This window comes from Silene latifolia, chromosome 7 (genome assembly GCF_048544455.1).
Source record: "Silene latifolia isolate original U9 population chromosome 7, ASM4854445v1, whole genome shotgun sequence".
Lineage (NCBI taxonomy): Eukaryota > Viridiplantae > Streptophyta > Magnoliopsida > Caryophyllales > Caryophyllaceae > Silene > Silene latifolia.
This window is the reverse complement of record NC_133532.1, coordinates 91,491,066-91,506,845: the sequence shown is the minus strand read 5'-3', so window position 1 is coordinate 91,506,845 and position 15,780 is coordinate 91,491,066. Positions and strand designations below refer to the sequence as shown.

Sequence of the window (15,780 nt, the reverse complement as noted above, 5' to 3'; positions counted from 1 at the left end):
ATTAGTTAGTAATTAGATTAATTAGTAATTATTATGTGTAATTGTATTTTATTTAGTTGACGGTTTTTGTGGAAGAATACTGTTTGATTGGATTCCTTAAGGAGTATGCTAAAAGGTAGGTTAATCCTACTCAGTTTCAATATATTTGAATGGTCATGTGAGTCGTGTTTTAGTGGTCATTGCATTATAACATGTTGTCGTAAATTCATATGTTACGGGAAATGCATTATAACATGGTATTGGTTAAGACGACTTGATGAGTCGGTAATTAGCATATTGTGTGGTATCTTGCATTTATTATATTTTTCAAGTGTATTGAAGGATATGACGGTTATGATTATTTGGTTGTTGTTGAGGAGACGGAAGGCGGTTGGGAGACCTTCTTCCGCCTAAGTCACCTCTTGGAGCTTCCCACTCCAAGGGGGATGTGCACATTAATGACTTGAGTTCGGAGGGACTCGTGTACTTGAAACATGACGTCTGGCAAGGGATCCGGTTGGCTTCCGGACCCGGTACGTCTGAGCGTGTCCCAGTATCCGTTTGTGTGGTGTGATGTCGTGGCCGTGTCCCTGGCATCAGTGGTTGTGGGTACGTCTGGGCGTGTCCCGGTACCAACATGGTGGTTGTTTGATAGCGTTTCATTCATATCATAGTTATGTTTCATACTCACACACTTTTTGTCGTGTCTTACTTTATTTAATGAAACTTACGTGTTGTGTGTTTGTGTAATTGTCATCTATTTCTGGGGTGGCCTGTGTCGATCCATATGATATATCCGATCATATGGGGAGCAAGTTTAGTACAGGTGTTGCTTGTTGACATGATCGGGTTTCGGGCCGCGCTACGGAATTTGGAGTCGAGTACATAGTCATTAGGTGGACGATATAGTCATAGACGAGTTGTATTTCATTTATTTATTTGCTTACGTTTATGTAATCACTAAACTTGTTATTTATTTAAAGAGTTTCTTAATTGTAATTCCGATTTCGCTGCCTCGGGAAACCGAGACGGTAATTCCTAATTACCTTGGCCCGATAAGAAGGGGGTGTTACAGTGTTGGTTGTGCAAGAACAGCTCAAGGCAACTGAGGATCATATCACCCAACATCTAAAAGGAGCGCGTTGACCCGACCGGAGCTTGGGTAACGCTGACTTGATTGTTTTAACCCGAAAAAATTTGGCGCTGTGCATGGGGAACTTTACATAAAAGTCCCATAAGAAACCACCTAAAAAAATGCCCAATCGGAAAATGTCGGAGAAGGACACTCTAAACGTACTAGGTACTCTCACAACCTAGCACCGTCAAGATCTCAAACAACCAGATCCACCATTCAGCAACCAGTCCAAGCGGTGATGCCTGGTGCTACCATCCTTCACAACGCGAACGCCCGTCTCAGGGGGATATCGGTTCACGACGACTTACCAGCGCCACCCAAGACCATGGCTGAGCAACACATAGCTCTGAGTCCAGGCGAGTTTGATACTGTGATCAAAACCTTGCAGAAGACCTAGTTCATTCTTTCAACACTCCTACGAAAGGAGAACATCGAGAAGAGTCCAACCCACATCAATCCCAGTCAATGATTTTGTGATACGACTCTAAGAGAGTTGGAGAGTAGCAAACGTTACTGATATTTGACTATTATGTGCCATTTATCCCCTCTTCACCATCATCACTCTCTTGCTTGCGTTTTGTGCCCTTATTCCCATGCTATGAGTTTCCATCTCACATTGTAGGTTTTACACCGAAGTCAAGGAAATGGGCAAGCAAGATATGTGTAAAAATTGCTAGCATGGAAGGAGGAAGGAGAAATAAATGAGGAGTGCTCTCAGCTGAAAAGGTGGCAGCGAGCAATACCCCTTGCCTTTGATCATTTTTTGAAGAAAATAGGAGAAAAGAAGAGAAAAGCCTCGGCGCTGGTATACCTACTGGCAGCTAGTGCACCGCTTCCCAACACTCCTATATTAAAGACTGAAGAGGAAATTGGAGTACCGGAGTCCTCAGCCGGTAGGCGGGCAACCGGATGTGAACACACATGCCTATATATTTTGAAGAAATTGAAGTTTTTGAAGACAAAAGTTGAAAACTCTCGACGTTGGCTCGTAGACCGACGACCGGGTACCTGGCCCTCGACACTCAATTTTCCAAAGTTTTAAAGTAAAAGTCAAAGCGCTCCCAGATCCGGTCAATGGTCCGGTGCCGGCCCACTGGCTATGAGTAGCAGACGAGAATTCAAGCCTTCCGTCATTTAATACCGGATTTTTTAGAACACTATAAATAGCTCTCCTTAATTTGTATTTGACACACAACCCTAGATCTAAGTTTACCCTAACTTAATTTGTAATCCTTTGTTAATCAAGGACTAATCTTTCCCTAATTAAACCTTAATTACCCTTCAAAATAGTTTAGATCTATCTTTGTTGAATAGTTTACATTTAGTGTTTGGATTGTAATTGAAGATTGAAGACATTCACCTTCATAATTCAATCCAACTTTGCATTTTATTCCTAGTTGGTACAATTCCTTCCCTTTATTTTGTATTAATCTTTTCTTTGTTCATTTGTTATCATTATTAGTTTAGTTTTCTAGCTATATCATGTTTACATCTTCTTTTGTTGTATGCTTTAACATATTTACTTTAGAAATGGTTAATATGTGTGAGTAGACTCCACCCTAGGGTTAGGGGGATATATAGTGGGGAATATGGTAGAGTTTTTGGCTTAATTAATTGCTAGTTATTTGGGGTTGTTGTTCAAAAGTGTGCATGGTTAGTATTTGATGAATTGCCTCAATGAAAGTTTGGTGGTTTTCCATTGCAATGGCTTATACTTAAGTGAAAGCTTAAGACTAGGATTTGATGTGTCCATTGTTAAGGAGTCAAGTCTATTTATGGCTAAGGCTAGAATACGCCCGACTTAGGACCAGAGTCAAATCGAAAGAGGAGATTCGTCCACTTCCCTAAACAACATAGTGATAAATCAGCTTAAAAATCTATTGCTCAACTTAATGAACCTAATAACCGTAACTTTAATCATATTTGTTAAAACCCATCTACTTGATCATATTTGTCTTGTTTAATTGCATCTTAGTTCATTAGTTTACATATAGTTTGGTAGTTAACAATCCTATTCCATTTTCTTGAACTAAACTTAGACTTAAATAAACCAAGTATTAACCCACTCCATCCTCGAGTTCGACCCCGATTACTACTTTAATTGGGTTATTTAGAAATATTGTTTGATCAGTTGTGACGACTTCTAAAACCGCATCAAAATGGCGTCGTTATCGGGGATGGCGTTAGGTTATACTTAGTTAGTTAGACTCTTAGGATTAGTTTTTATTAGTTGTTGGTTTTCTTGATTAGTTACTTGTTTCTTATAGAGTGAGTGTGTTTTTACCTAATCCTGGTGTTTAAAATTGCTAGGAGACTGACGGTTTGCCAAGAAGAAATAACCACGCCCCGACTCCGATCCCTAATGGCCTTTGCGGGCTTTAAGGAATAGGAGGATAGCTAGCAAGGGTTCAAACCTCCACTCAAGCAACTATAAGCCAAGCAAGTACATCCACCCAAACTCAACTTGAAACCACAACTCAACAACCAACAAATAACATCATAGATCCAACTTTCATTAACCCCTTACAAGAATTTCCAAGAACCAATACACCACCTCCAATACCACAAAACATGGCCGCCCTAATAGATCATAACATCCAAAATCCGAACGATTCTTCTTCACCCATCAACTATGGTACCTTAGCTCCAATCAATTTAGAAATATATTCTGCAGAACTTGGGGTGATATAAAGGGATAGCTTTCACGGGAACGTTGACAAAGATGCACATGCTCATCTCCGTAAATTCAAGAATAAGGTAGATATGATGAAGGGCAATGGAGTGTCCGAGAACACCTTGAGGATTATGTTGTTTCTACTCACTTTGAAAGACAAGGCCGACCGGGGGCTAAATGTACACCCTCCCAACGCATTTACTATATATATGGGACAACCTAGCAAAGGCTTTTCTTGCCAAATACTACCCATCCTCAAAAACGGCAATGCTCCATAGTGAGATCACCACCTACCAACAAGAAGGAGAATCACTTGGAGAGGCATGGGATAGGTTCCAAGACTTGATAGGAAGATGCCCTCATCATGGAATTCCGGCTTAGTATATTACGCAAACTTTTCCAAACACTCATTCCTAGAACAAAATTGCCTCGGCGTGAGATGGATTTGACCACCTAGGATATGCCGATTAGTCCACATTGATTAAAAAGATGGTGGATTTCGAAACAAAGTATAGGTCTAGAGGAAATGTATTGAGGAAGTTCTAAAGCGGAGACTAATGACAAGATAGATGCTCTCACAAAGAAATTTGAGGAGATGCAAAGGAAGAGAGTTCATCAAGCTAGCACTTCAATAGTCCGGCAATGGAGGAGACAATGTGTTCTCCCACATGTTAAGCATGTGGTGGGATGGGTCATACATATGATGTGCATGCCAACAATCTCTATTACAACATGGGGGATGAAGAAAACATGCAAGATTTAAACGCTTTTCAAGCATTCAACAACTCTTGAAATCGACCATATCGAGCTCATTTCAACAACAACAATTCAAATGCTTATAACCCAACTCAAACTATTATCATGCGGGTTTGAGAAACCACACATTTATGAGTTACAAGAGAACAAATGTGCACAACCCAACACAATTTCAACCACAAGCCCAAAATATGAACCCCCCGGGATTCAACCAAGGAAGAGGACAAGGTTTATACCAAGGTTCAAGGAACAATTATGGGAATAACAACCAAAGGTATAGCAACAACAATCAAAGTTTCAACAACCAAGGGTATAACTAAAACAATCAAGGGTTCAATAACAATCACCAAAATGATCAAACTTTCAACAACAAAGGTCAAGGGTCCAACCAAGGGTTCAAGAATAATCAATATTAAAAAATTTCAAATCAAAACCAAGGAAATATGTCACACCGCTAATTTCTAAATCTCAATTATTTAATTTTATTCATGAGATTTTAATTTTTATTCATTGATTTATGGTTTGATTTAATTATTTTATTTAAAATCGTACTTTCTTTATTTTTAGTCTGATTTTATAAATGGACCGGCTTTTAATTATATGTCACATATTTATAAAATGGGACAATGTTTTTTAGTCCATAACCATATGGATCCTGTGGTAGTAGTAAATACATGGTATTTTATGCACTTACTGTGACACCCCCACATACCAAGGTGCCTTACCAGGAGCACCCTAGAATTAGAGGCCGCCACCATCTCGGTTTCTGGAGGCTAGTATATCAAAGTTACCATTCTAAACAACATTTATTAAAGTATAAATAATTAATGATTACATGTTCCAAAACTAACTCCAAAATAAATGTTTACTAATGTTCAACAACTGGAACTAAAATGATAAATCTCATGACAGCGGAAGCTAGACTCGAAGTGATGACTCCCATCTCATCCCCGAAGCTAAAGACCATCATCACCCGTCACAATCTACTCACCATCCCCGAATGGATCACCACAGAATTTACAAAACAACAACGGGGTCAGTTTACTACATAATCAAAATAAGACAAGTACGATAAGATAAACAGCTGGTCACAATCCACCTCCAACTCCCAATCACATCTCGTAACAGACTACACACTAAAGTGTGCTGCCCTGCCAGTTGGGGACCGCAGCCGTACCCACCTAAGCCCCGCTCATCAATGAGCGATAACCCTATTCATTAATATGCACATCCCCTCCTGTTGCGGGTTCCACAAAGGGCAAAACTAGGGCATGAAGCCACTCCCGCAAGTGACTCCACTCAGCCGAGGACGCACCTCGTGAACATCATCAACCATCTCAACACCAACATCAAATACCAATCCAACAACAGAAGTTAATCACAATATCAATCGTACAAACAATCACAACAAAATCTTAAATCAATTAAACAGTAAACCGAGTAGGAAAACCCTACCTTAGCCCAAACTGAAATGAGACAATCAAGCAGTCTAAAATGGCTCTAAGAAGTCTCCACCTAACAATAATTACATAATTCCAATTATAACATGCCAAAATCCCCTTTTCCTCAAATCATAAACTAGGGCAAAACCCTAAAAGACAAATTAATGAAACTCATATAGTTAGAGTATACTCTATACTCGAGCGAGTATATGAGTATCCGTTGTCTTTTTAGGGGACGTCCCCGTAACCAAACATACCTGATTGAAAAGGTGAGGAAAATGCTCTCTCATAGACTCATCTAGTTTCCATGTGGCTTCTTCCACGTTATGATTAGACCAAAGTACCTTTAGTAAGACGGTCTTACCATTCCTTATCTTGCACACCTTGCGGTCTATGATCTCCTTAGGAACCTCCGCATAAGTTAAAGACTCATCAAGCTCTATGTTCTCCACCTCAAGCACATGTGAGGGATCACTCACATACTTCCGGAGCTGTGAAACATGAAAGACGTTGTGGACTCGATACGATGCTGGTGGCAAAGCTAGCTGGTAGGCTACTTCACCTACACGATCCAAGATCTCATACGGGCTGATAAACTTCTGGCTCAACTTACCTTTCTTGCCAAACCTCATCATCCCACGCATATGTGACACTTTCAAAAGGACTTTGTCACCCACTGCGAACTCAATGTCCCTACGGTGCAAATCTGCATAACTCTTTTGGCGATATTGAGCTGCTTCTTTTGACGAATTAGACAAACTTGCTCAATCATATCTTGCGTCATATGTGGTCCTAAAACCACTGCCTCAGCACTGTCGTCCCAACAAACCCGACTCCTGCACTTCCTGCCATACAAAGCCTCGAACAATGCCATTCCTATAATGGTGTGATAGCTGTTGTTGTAAGAGAACTCAATCAAGTCCAGCCTATCTTCCTGATGTGACTCATATTTGTGCACATTTAGTCCCCGAATTAACCTCGTTCCCATGCTTTCTAGCGATTATTAGGGTCATTTCTTATCTTTAGTTCCCTATTTTGTATATTCCTTGAGGTTTTGTGTCCTTGGTAAGAGAGGATTGCTAGCCTTGCATTTATGGAGCAAAATGGAGCTAAATGGATCGCATCTAATGACCAAGCATCAAAGAGGAGACCAATACTAAAGGCCTAAGCAAATAAATCGAGTGAATTGGGCAATGATGAAAGATCTGAGCGTCCCTAAGACAGTCCCCAAGGATTGTTAGGAAGCCAACATAAGAGGTGGAACCCTGTCCCAGGATCCGGGGTTCCCGAGCTCAGGACGAGCGTCCCAGACCCAGGATCTGGGCGTCCCGAGGCCCAGCTCGAGCGGATCACCTTACAGACCCAAGCATACTTTAAGCCAGGACGTGCGTGTCCCTGGGGAGTTTCTACTCAGGCCGCGCATGTCCCTCAGGATTTGTAAATCATCAAGCTTCTCTTAGGGTCTTAATCGTCATTTAAGCCCTTAGTAACCCTAATCCTTGTACTTAATTTTAGTATAAATACCCTATTATACTACCTAGATTAGGATCTTATCATCAATAAACCTTAGAATCAAATACTAATCTCCTTTTAACCTCTAAATTTAGCCTTAATCCAAGTTGTAATACACATTTCAATATTAATCACATCTTAATATTTCCTTAATTTCTCAATTGTTCTTAGTTTTAGTTGGGTAATTAGAAGATTATTTGGGGTTTATTGGAGGATTGACCACTCTCCATCAATCATCAAGTTTCCTTCTATTATTCTTTGCTTTATATTTAGATCATCTCAAGTTGGTATAATCCCTTTTACCTTTGCTTAATTATTGTTAATTTACATTACTTATTCATCATGTTTTGCTTTGTTAATATGATTGACATCCTTATTATCATGTTAAACTTGATCATGAGTGAGTAGTCTCTTAGATAGGATTAATGGGGAATTAGGGGAATCAATCATAGGATTAGATCTATGCTTAATTTAATATGCTTTCATAATTAAATGCTTGCTTGTTGTGATTTCAACCTTTGCACATATTATGTTTGATGAAATGCTAGACTATGAAACCTTGTATTTTTTACCCATCTCTTATCTTTTCAATGAGGCTTGTAAGATATAAGCCAACTCAAGCCTTGTTAGACCATGCATAGAGTTGAATAGGAAGAGACTAAGTCGACTTGTAGGTATTGTACAGTCTTGATCGACTCGGCTTCGGGACCTAAATCTTCCTAGGAATTGTAAGAAATACACTAAGTCGATTCCATCACAACAATAAGTTGCTTGCACCTATTTGAGAACATGTTTGTATGATCTATTTCCATGATTCCCTTATGAACCCATGACACCCTAGTACCCTTAATCAATTGTTTACAAACCCCTTTAGTTGCTTTACTTTGTTTTCATTAATTTTCATTCATCTTGTTGATTAGTTTATATTACATCTCATCTCAACCTAAATTACGACACCCTAAGACATAACTACTTGCAATTGAAATTTTAAATCGATACCCGTCCCTTGAGATCCGATCTTTGCTTACCGCTCTACTAAGAGTAGTTTGTAAAGATATAAATATTGTTTTGGTTGAAAGCTTTAATGAGCAGTAACGACACACGAGCAAAAATGGCCGTTGCCGGGGATGGTGTTCAATTGATTTGATTTTCGTTTATTGTTTTTAGTTGTGTCTTTCTTTACCTTGGGGAAGTCATTCTCCTCAAGGTTGTTCTAATTTTATTTATAGTTGTTTGATATTTTTGCAGGACTAGGAGATCACAAGGTAATTTATTACCTATTGATTTCGAGATTGAAAGGACCTTAACCAATAATAGAAGAGTTGCTAGAGGTACTTCAAGAGTTTTGGGTATTGGAGAGATTGTGGAGATTCAACCAAATAACATTGAGTTTGTCAACCCTTTTGCAAGAGAAGGAGAGGATAACCCAATTCCAAACCAACCACAAAATCAACCCACAATGCCTAAATTTTCATCTCATTCCGTACCAACCGAGGAGAACCTACCAAACGGTACTACTACACCACCACATTTAAACGGTAATTTCATTGCCAAATCCGCATTCATAGAATTAGTTGAGAGAAGTCAATTTGGAGGGATGCCTAGTGAAGATCCTCATTTACATATGGAGACTTTTTGTGACTAGTGTGATGCAATTTCTCAAACCGGAGTTACTCAAGACCAAATTCGTTGGCTATTGTTTCCTTTTTCCTTGATCGGTACCGCAAAGGAATGGTTAAAGAGCCTAGACAAGGCTACCCTTGGTATTGATTCATGGAAGAAGTTAGCACTTGTCTTCTACAAGAAATTCTATCCTCCTAAGAAGACTAATATGTTGAGAGCCCAAATCATCGGGTTCAAGTAAAGGGATGAAGAATAATTATATGAAGCATGAGAGAGATTTAAGGACACTTGCCACTCTTGTCCACACCATGGACTTAGTGAGTGGTTCCTTGTTCAACAATTTTGGAACGGCTTATATGAAGACTCACGCAATGTGCTTAATATGGGATCTAATGGGAGGTTTACCGAAGTTGATGACAATCAAACATGGGCCAAAATCGAAGAGATGGCGGTTCATAATTCCCAATATAGTAGGCCTCGAAAGGCCACTAGAGGAGGAAAGCATGAGGTAGATTCCATCACACAATTGGGTGCTCAACTAAGTGCTCATATCGACACCATCAGCTTGATGTTTGAGAAGGCTATGCCTAAGCTTGATGAAGCTTCCAAATCACCCAAACAACATGTCAATGCTATGATGACATCATCCTCAATCCGAAAAGGAGTATGTGAAAGTTGTGGAACCTTGGGACATGATCAAAACGAATGTTGAAAGATCATAGATCCATATTAGACTCTCTAATAAAAAATAAATTATCTCATAATTTATCATTTTGGTGATCTATGTAACATGCATGCAAATATAAAAGCATAAAAATGAAAGTTAAGGAAAAACAATTTCCTTACATAGATTATTATGGTAATATGGGCACAAACTAGATCACCTTTCTAGTTTGTTCTTGAGCTAAAAAGATATGGATGATCCTCCTTGAAAAACCTTCAAAAAGAAAGTCTCCTTCAAGTTGCACCCAAGAACTACACCCACAAATTATCTTACAAATACTAACTAGATACTTGTTAAATAAACCCTTGATAATATGTAAATAATACTAACAATCTTAGTTATTATTTTTAGTTTACTAACAACTTAGTAAAAATGATGGTTATTATTTTTAGAGAGAAGATAGATATACACATGCAAATGTTCAAGTGAAGTAGTGTAAAAATGAGCAAACATTTGGAGTGTATAAGGAGGAAAACCGGGTGGGAGGGGTAGAGTGTAGGAGTGGACTTGTTTTAATTTTTGTCTAAAAACATTATGACATGCACAATGATCATATGACAAAAGATAACTTATGGAAGAATATAAAGTAAGGTGAAATGATTATGATCATCCACTAACTTCATTTACACGGTCCATTTGCCCATTTACGGGTCCATCTCGGTTCTTATATTTGTCGCACAAATACGTGTAATTTTATTTTAAACATCGTTTCATGTTTAAATACTTCCATAATTAATTTCGTCCAAATCACTCCGTAAATATACGTGTACCGCTACACATATTATTTATGTAATAATATTAATCACATTAATCAATTGGTACAATTTTAGTGAATTAACAATTAATTAACTAATACCCGTCTCCCAAAATTTATTATTCAATTATCGCATAACTAAATAATAACTGTCGTGCCTCGAGTTCGCAACTCGAAATCTCTCTAAAAATAATCGACGAACCTTTTAGTCTATAAATCAAGGGACTAAATAAATTGTATCTCATACAATTAAGTAGTTGTCAATTGGGGTTCGTTCCTTTAGGTGTGACCGAAAGGGGTCAGTTGATCACCGCCGTCTCACGACAATAACGTCAAACTCTAGTCAGCCAACCGTTATCGATTTACGTTAATCAACTGACGAGGATCAAATAATTAAATATCTGATGATATTCCTTTAATGAGATTTATTATGTAAACGCACTATTGTGGAGGACACTAACTCCAACAATCTCCCACTTGTCCGACACAAGGTGCGCGCTACCAATTCTCTTGTCCGTTTTAATCTCCCACTCAAGGCAAGGTGTCTTTCAGGTCGCACTTGCACATGAACATATCGCGGGTGGTTTTCTCGATCGGGAGTGTGACTACCTGGCCGGAAAAATCTCTCACAGATTACTTCCGAGCGTGGCCACGCATTTGTAGTCATTAACTCCTCGAGTGGCCTTGAGATATAGTTTACCCAACGTGGGTGGACAATTGTTGTATGCCCTATCTAGCCTATTGCACAATACAGATCACCATGACCTAGTAAATGCCCTTTTGGCCTCCTTTCACGGCACGACCTAGGACAAAAAACAAAGTCACTCGGAAACTGCACTTGCTCAGATAATAGTCTCCAGTCAAAAGAATCGACTCATTAGAACATCTTAGAGATCCCCGCCACGACCAGGCGTCTATAATAGAACTTAGGGACTCTCTAAATGGTCACTGTCCGGCAAAGTGTCACACACTCTACCTATGTAATCGACTAGTCATCACGTATGACCTTATGGTGTTGAACAACCATCAATCGACTTAAAATCTAGTCACTCCGAGACGTCACCTCATTAAGTGACTAGGGACAAAATACAATGTTCATCTTATTCACTTGAATATTGTTCAACATTGTCTCCACAACTTATTCAGATAAACAAGGTATTTAAAATTTAGTCACACTAAACAAAAGATTCATAAAAGAATGAATGCAAAAACAATGAATGTGATTATCATATATATAATAAGAGATAAACTATCCAATTATTACATATCCATAATCTAAAGAAAATCTGGTACTCGTCTCAATCCCATTGCGACGACATGACCATCATGCTTAGCCTTTGATAAAGGCTTGGTTAAAGGATCAGCAATATTATCATCTGTCCCAACCTTACAAATGTCAATTTCCTTCCTTTCCACATAATCTCTAATTATATGGTATTTCCTTTCAATGTGTCTAGATTTGTTACTAGACTTCGGCTCTTTGGCTTGAAAAATAGCTCCACTGTTATCACAATATAGAGTGATAGGATCTTCGGCGGAATGGACTACTCCTAGTCCCTCCATGAATTGCCTAATCCAAACAGCTTCTTTCGCAGCCTCAGACGCTGCAAGGTACTCAGCCTCTGTTGTAGAATCCGCGGTAACGCTTTGCTTGAAGCTCTTCCAGCAAACAGCTCCTCCATTTAGCATAAACACATAGCCGGATTGGGATTTCATGTCATCCCGATCGGTTTGGAAACTTGCGTCCGTGTAACCTCTTACACGCAATTCAGTTTCTCCTCCAAAGACTAAGAACGAATCCTTAGTCCTTCTCAAGTACTTAAGGATGTTCTTTACGGCTATCCAGTGACTCTCACCAGGTTTGGTTTGATAACGACTTGTCAAGCTCAAGGCATACGCAACGTCGGGACGAGTGCAAATCATAGCATACATGATAGACCCAACATCGGAAGCAAAGCGTGACTGTGGGTGAGGTGGGTTAATCATGTCTATATGAAGGGTTGTGAGTGAACTAACTATGAGCCACCTGTTGACTGTAGTTGGTCCTGGCGTAAGATTTCTCATCTACTCAAAGTTTTTGCTCCTGTTTACTCTTCTGGAACTTGGCTTGGTAAGGATGTCCCTTATAAGGTTATGGATGGGTACAACTGGCTCAGGCCTGCCCAGACTAAAGTCAGTTGCTATCGTGCTTGCTGGAATTCTCTTAACATTCCTAAGACTCCCTATATTTACTGGGCAGCAATGAAAGGCAGACTCATGACTAATGACAGATTGATCAGAATGGGGAGTAATGTGAACCCTGACTGTTATTTTTGTGGCAGCAACCCTGAGACACATAACCACTTATTTTTTGACTGCTGATTTTGTGGACAATGCATCAGTATACTTCAGCAGTACCTGCACAAGTCTTTTCCTGCTACTGTTTTGGCTAGTTGGTTCGCAAGACATCATGGTGGTACTAAATTGCAGAAGAAGATTATTTGTGCTGCTCATGTTGCAGTTTTATACGCTATTTGGAGGGCTAGGAACAAGGCTAAAGTGGATAAGCTGGTCATCAAGACTGAGTATCTGGTCAGGCATGCTCTTAAAGATGTGATTGCGAGATTCTGGGCGAAGAATTCAGGAGCCATTTCTAATAGAGAAGGGGCCTGGTGGGCCTCTATTTCTTTTTAAATTCTTGTTGCTCAGTTTCTTGTATATTGAGTTGGTTTCATAACTTTCATAGCTTTGTAATTGTGAGAGACTCTATTCTTTGATTTATATATACTAACCTTTCACCAAAAAAAAAAAAAAAAAACAGCGGAAGCATAAGGGACGGTCTTCATGTGTTCAATCTCCTTAGGGGTAGAGGGAGACTGTGACTTGCTCAAAGTAATGCCTTGGCCCATAGGTAGAAATCCTCTCTTGGAGTCTTTCATGTTGAACCGGTCAAGAACTTTATCAATATAAGCTTCTTGACTCAATGCTAGTATCCTCTTGGACCTATCCCTATAGATCCGGATACCCAAGATTCATTGTGCCTCTCCCAAGTCCTTCATTTGGAAGTGTTTCCCAAGCCACTCCTTTACGGAAGTGAGTGATGGAACATCATTCCCAATGAGCAATATGTCATCCACATATAGGACAAGGAATGCAACCTTACTCCCACTAAACTTCATGTATAAACACGGTTCTTCCATAGTTCTAGTGAAACCGTATTGTTTAATAACATGATCGAAGCGATGATTCCAACTCCTAGATGATTGCTTAAGACCATAAATGGACTTCTTGAGCTTACACACCTTCTTAGGGTTAGATGTATCCACAAAACCTTCAGGTTGTATCATGTACACATCTTCTTCTAGAATCCCATTCAAGAAGGCGGTTTTGACATCCATTTGCCAAATCTCATAATCATGAAATGCGGAAACCGCTAAGATTATCCTAATTGACCGAAGCATAGCGACTGGAGCAAAGGTTTCGTCATAGCGTAAACCATGAACTTGGGTGAAACCTTTTGCCACCAATCTAGCTTTGTAAACATCCACATGTTTATCCACGCCGAGCTTAATTTTATATATCCATTTACACTGAAGGGGTCGCACTCCCTCAGGTAAATCCACCAAGTCCCATACTTGGTTCTCGTACATGGAATCCATTTCGGATCTCATTGCTTCTAGCCAAAGCGAGGAGTCGGGACTAGACATGGCCGATTTGTAGGTAGTGGGTTCATCACTTTCCAAAAGTAACAAAACACCATCCTCTTCGATGTTACCAAGGTAGCGGTTAGGTGGATTAGAAATCCTACTTGACTTTCTAGGAACAATTACCGTTTCAGAGGAAGAGAGAATGCTATCTTCTACGTTCTCCTCTACCTCATTCTCGGTTTATGGCTCTCGAACTTCTTCAAGTTCAAATTTTCTCCCACTCTGTCTCCTAGAAATAAACTCCTTTTCTAGGAAGACAGCATCACGAGCCACCAACACTTTGTTCTCGTGTTTATTGTAGAAGTAATAGCCACGTGTTTCCCTTGGATATCCTACAAAAAAGACATTTTTCAGACCTGGGTGCAAGCTTATTGTCAGACTTGATCTTGACGTACGCTTCACAACCCCAAATACGCATGAATGACAAATGAGGGACTTTCCCTGTCCATATCTCATATGGAGTCTTATCAGCCGCTTTAGTCGGGCTTCGATTTAGTGAAAATATTGCAGACAAGAGGGCACAACCCCAAAATGAACTAGGAAGCTCAGTTAGACTCATCATAGACCGAACCATGTCTAATAAAGTTCGGTTTCTCCTTTCGGCCACACCATTTAATTGCGGTGTGCCAGTAGGAGTCCGTTGTGATACTATACCACAATCTTTTAGGTGTGAATCAAATTCATAATTTAGATATTCACCACCACGATCGGATCGTAGGGTCTTAATCTTTTTATCCAATTGGTTTTCTACTTCATTTTGAAACTCTTTGAACTTGTCAAAAGCTTCACTCTTGTTCTTCATTAGGTAGACATACCCATATCTATTTAAGTCATCAGTAAAAGTAATGAAGTAGTGAAAACCTCCTCTAGCGGTGATGGTTAATGGTCCACACACATCCGTATGTATGAGAGCCAAAACCTCACTAGCTCGTGTCCCATTTCCCGCAAAAGGTGCACGAGTCATCTTGCCTAGAAGGCAAGACTCGCATGTACCATAAGATTCGAAACCAAATGGTTTGAGCACTTTTGATGAAGCAAGTCTCTTTATGCGTCTTTCGTTTATGTGGCCTAAACGACAATGCCAAAGGTAGGATTCGTTTGGATCACCCGTTTTGAGCTTTTTAGTTTCCACATGATAAACGTCATTAACATCATTTAAAACATAAATGCCTCCAATTGAAATGGCCTTGCCATAAACCATATCATTTAAAGAAAAAGTACAACACTTGTCCTTAATCATAAAACAAAAGCCTTCCGCGTCTAACGAGGAAATGCAGATGATGTTCCTGGTTAAAGTTGGTACAAAATAACACTTATTTAAATACAACTCTAGACCACTAGCTAAAGTGAGCACATAGGTCCCCACGGTAACGGCGGCTACTCTAGCTCCATTGCCCATGCGGAGATCCACATCACCTTTTTCTAGTGCTCGCACGTCCCTTAAACCCTGCAAATGATTACAAAGGTGAGAGCCACATCCGGTATCAAGTACCCA

General features: G+C 39.6%; 2 non-coding genes across 2 annotated transcripts; both read right to left on the bottom strand.

The window, feature by feature from the left end:
* Positions 1-4,055: 4,055 nt before the first annotated feature.
* On the bottom strand, positions 4,056-4,159 carry LOC141593304 (small nucleolar RNA R71). Its single transcript, XR_012521398.1, has one exon. It is a non-coding gene; the product is annotated as a small nucleolar RNA R71 (small nucleolar RNA).
* A 5,170-nt stretch (positions 4,160-9,329) lies between these two features.
* LOC141593356 (small nucleolar RNA R71) lies at positions 9,330-9,436 on the bottom strand. Its single transcript, XR_012521445.1, has one exon. It is a non-coding gene; the product is annotated as a small nucleolar RNA R71 (small nucleolar RNA).
* Between the last annotated feature and the right edge of the window lie 6,344 nt (positions 9,437-15,780).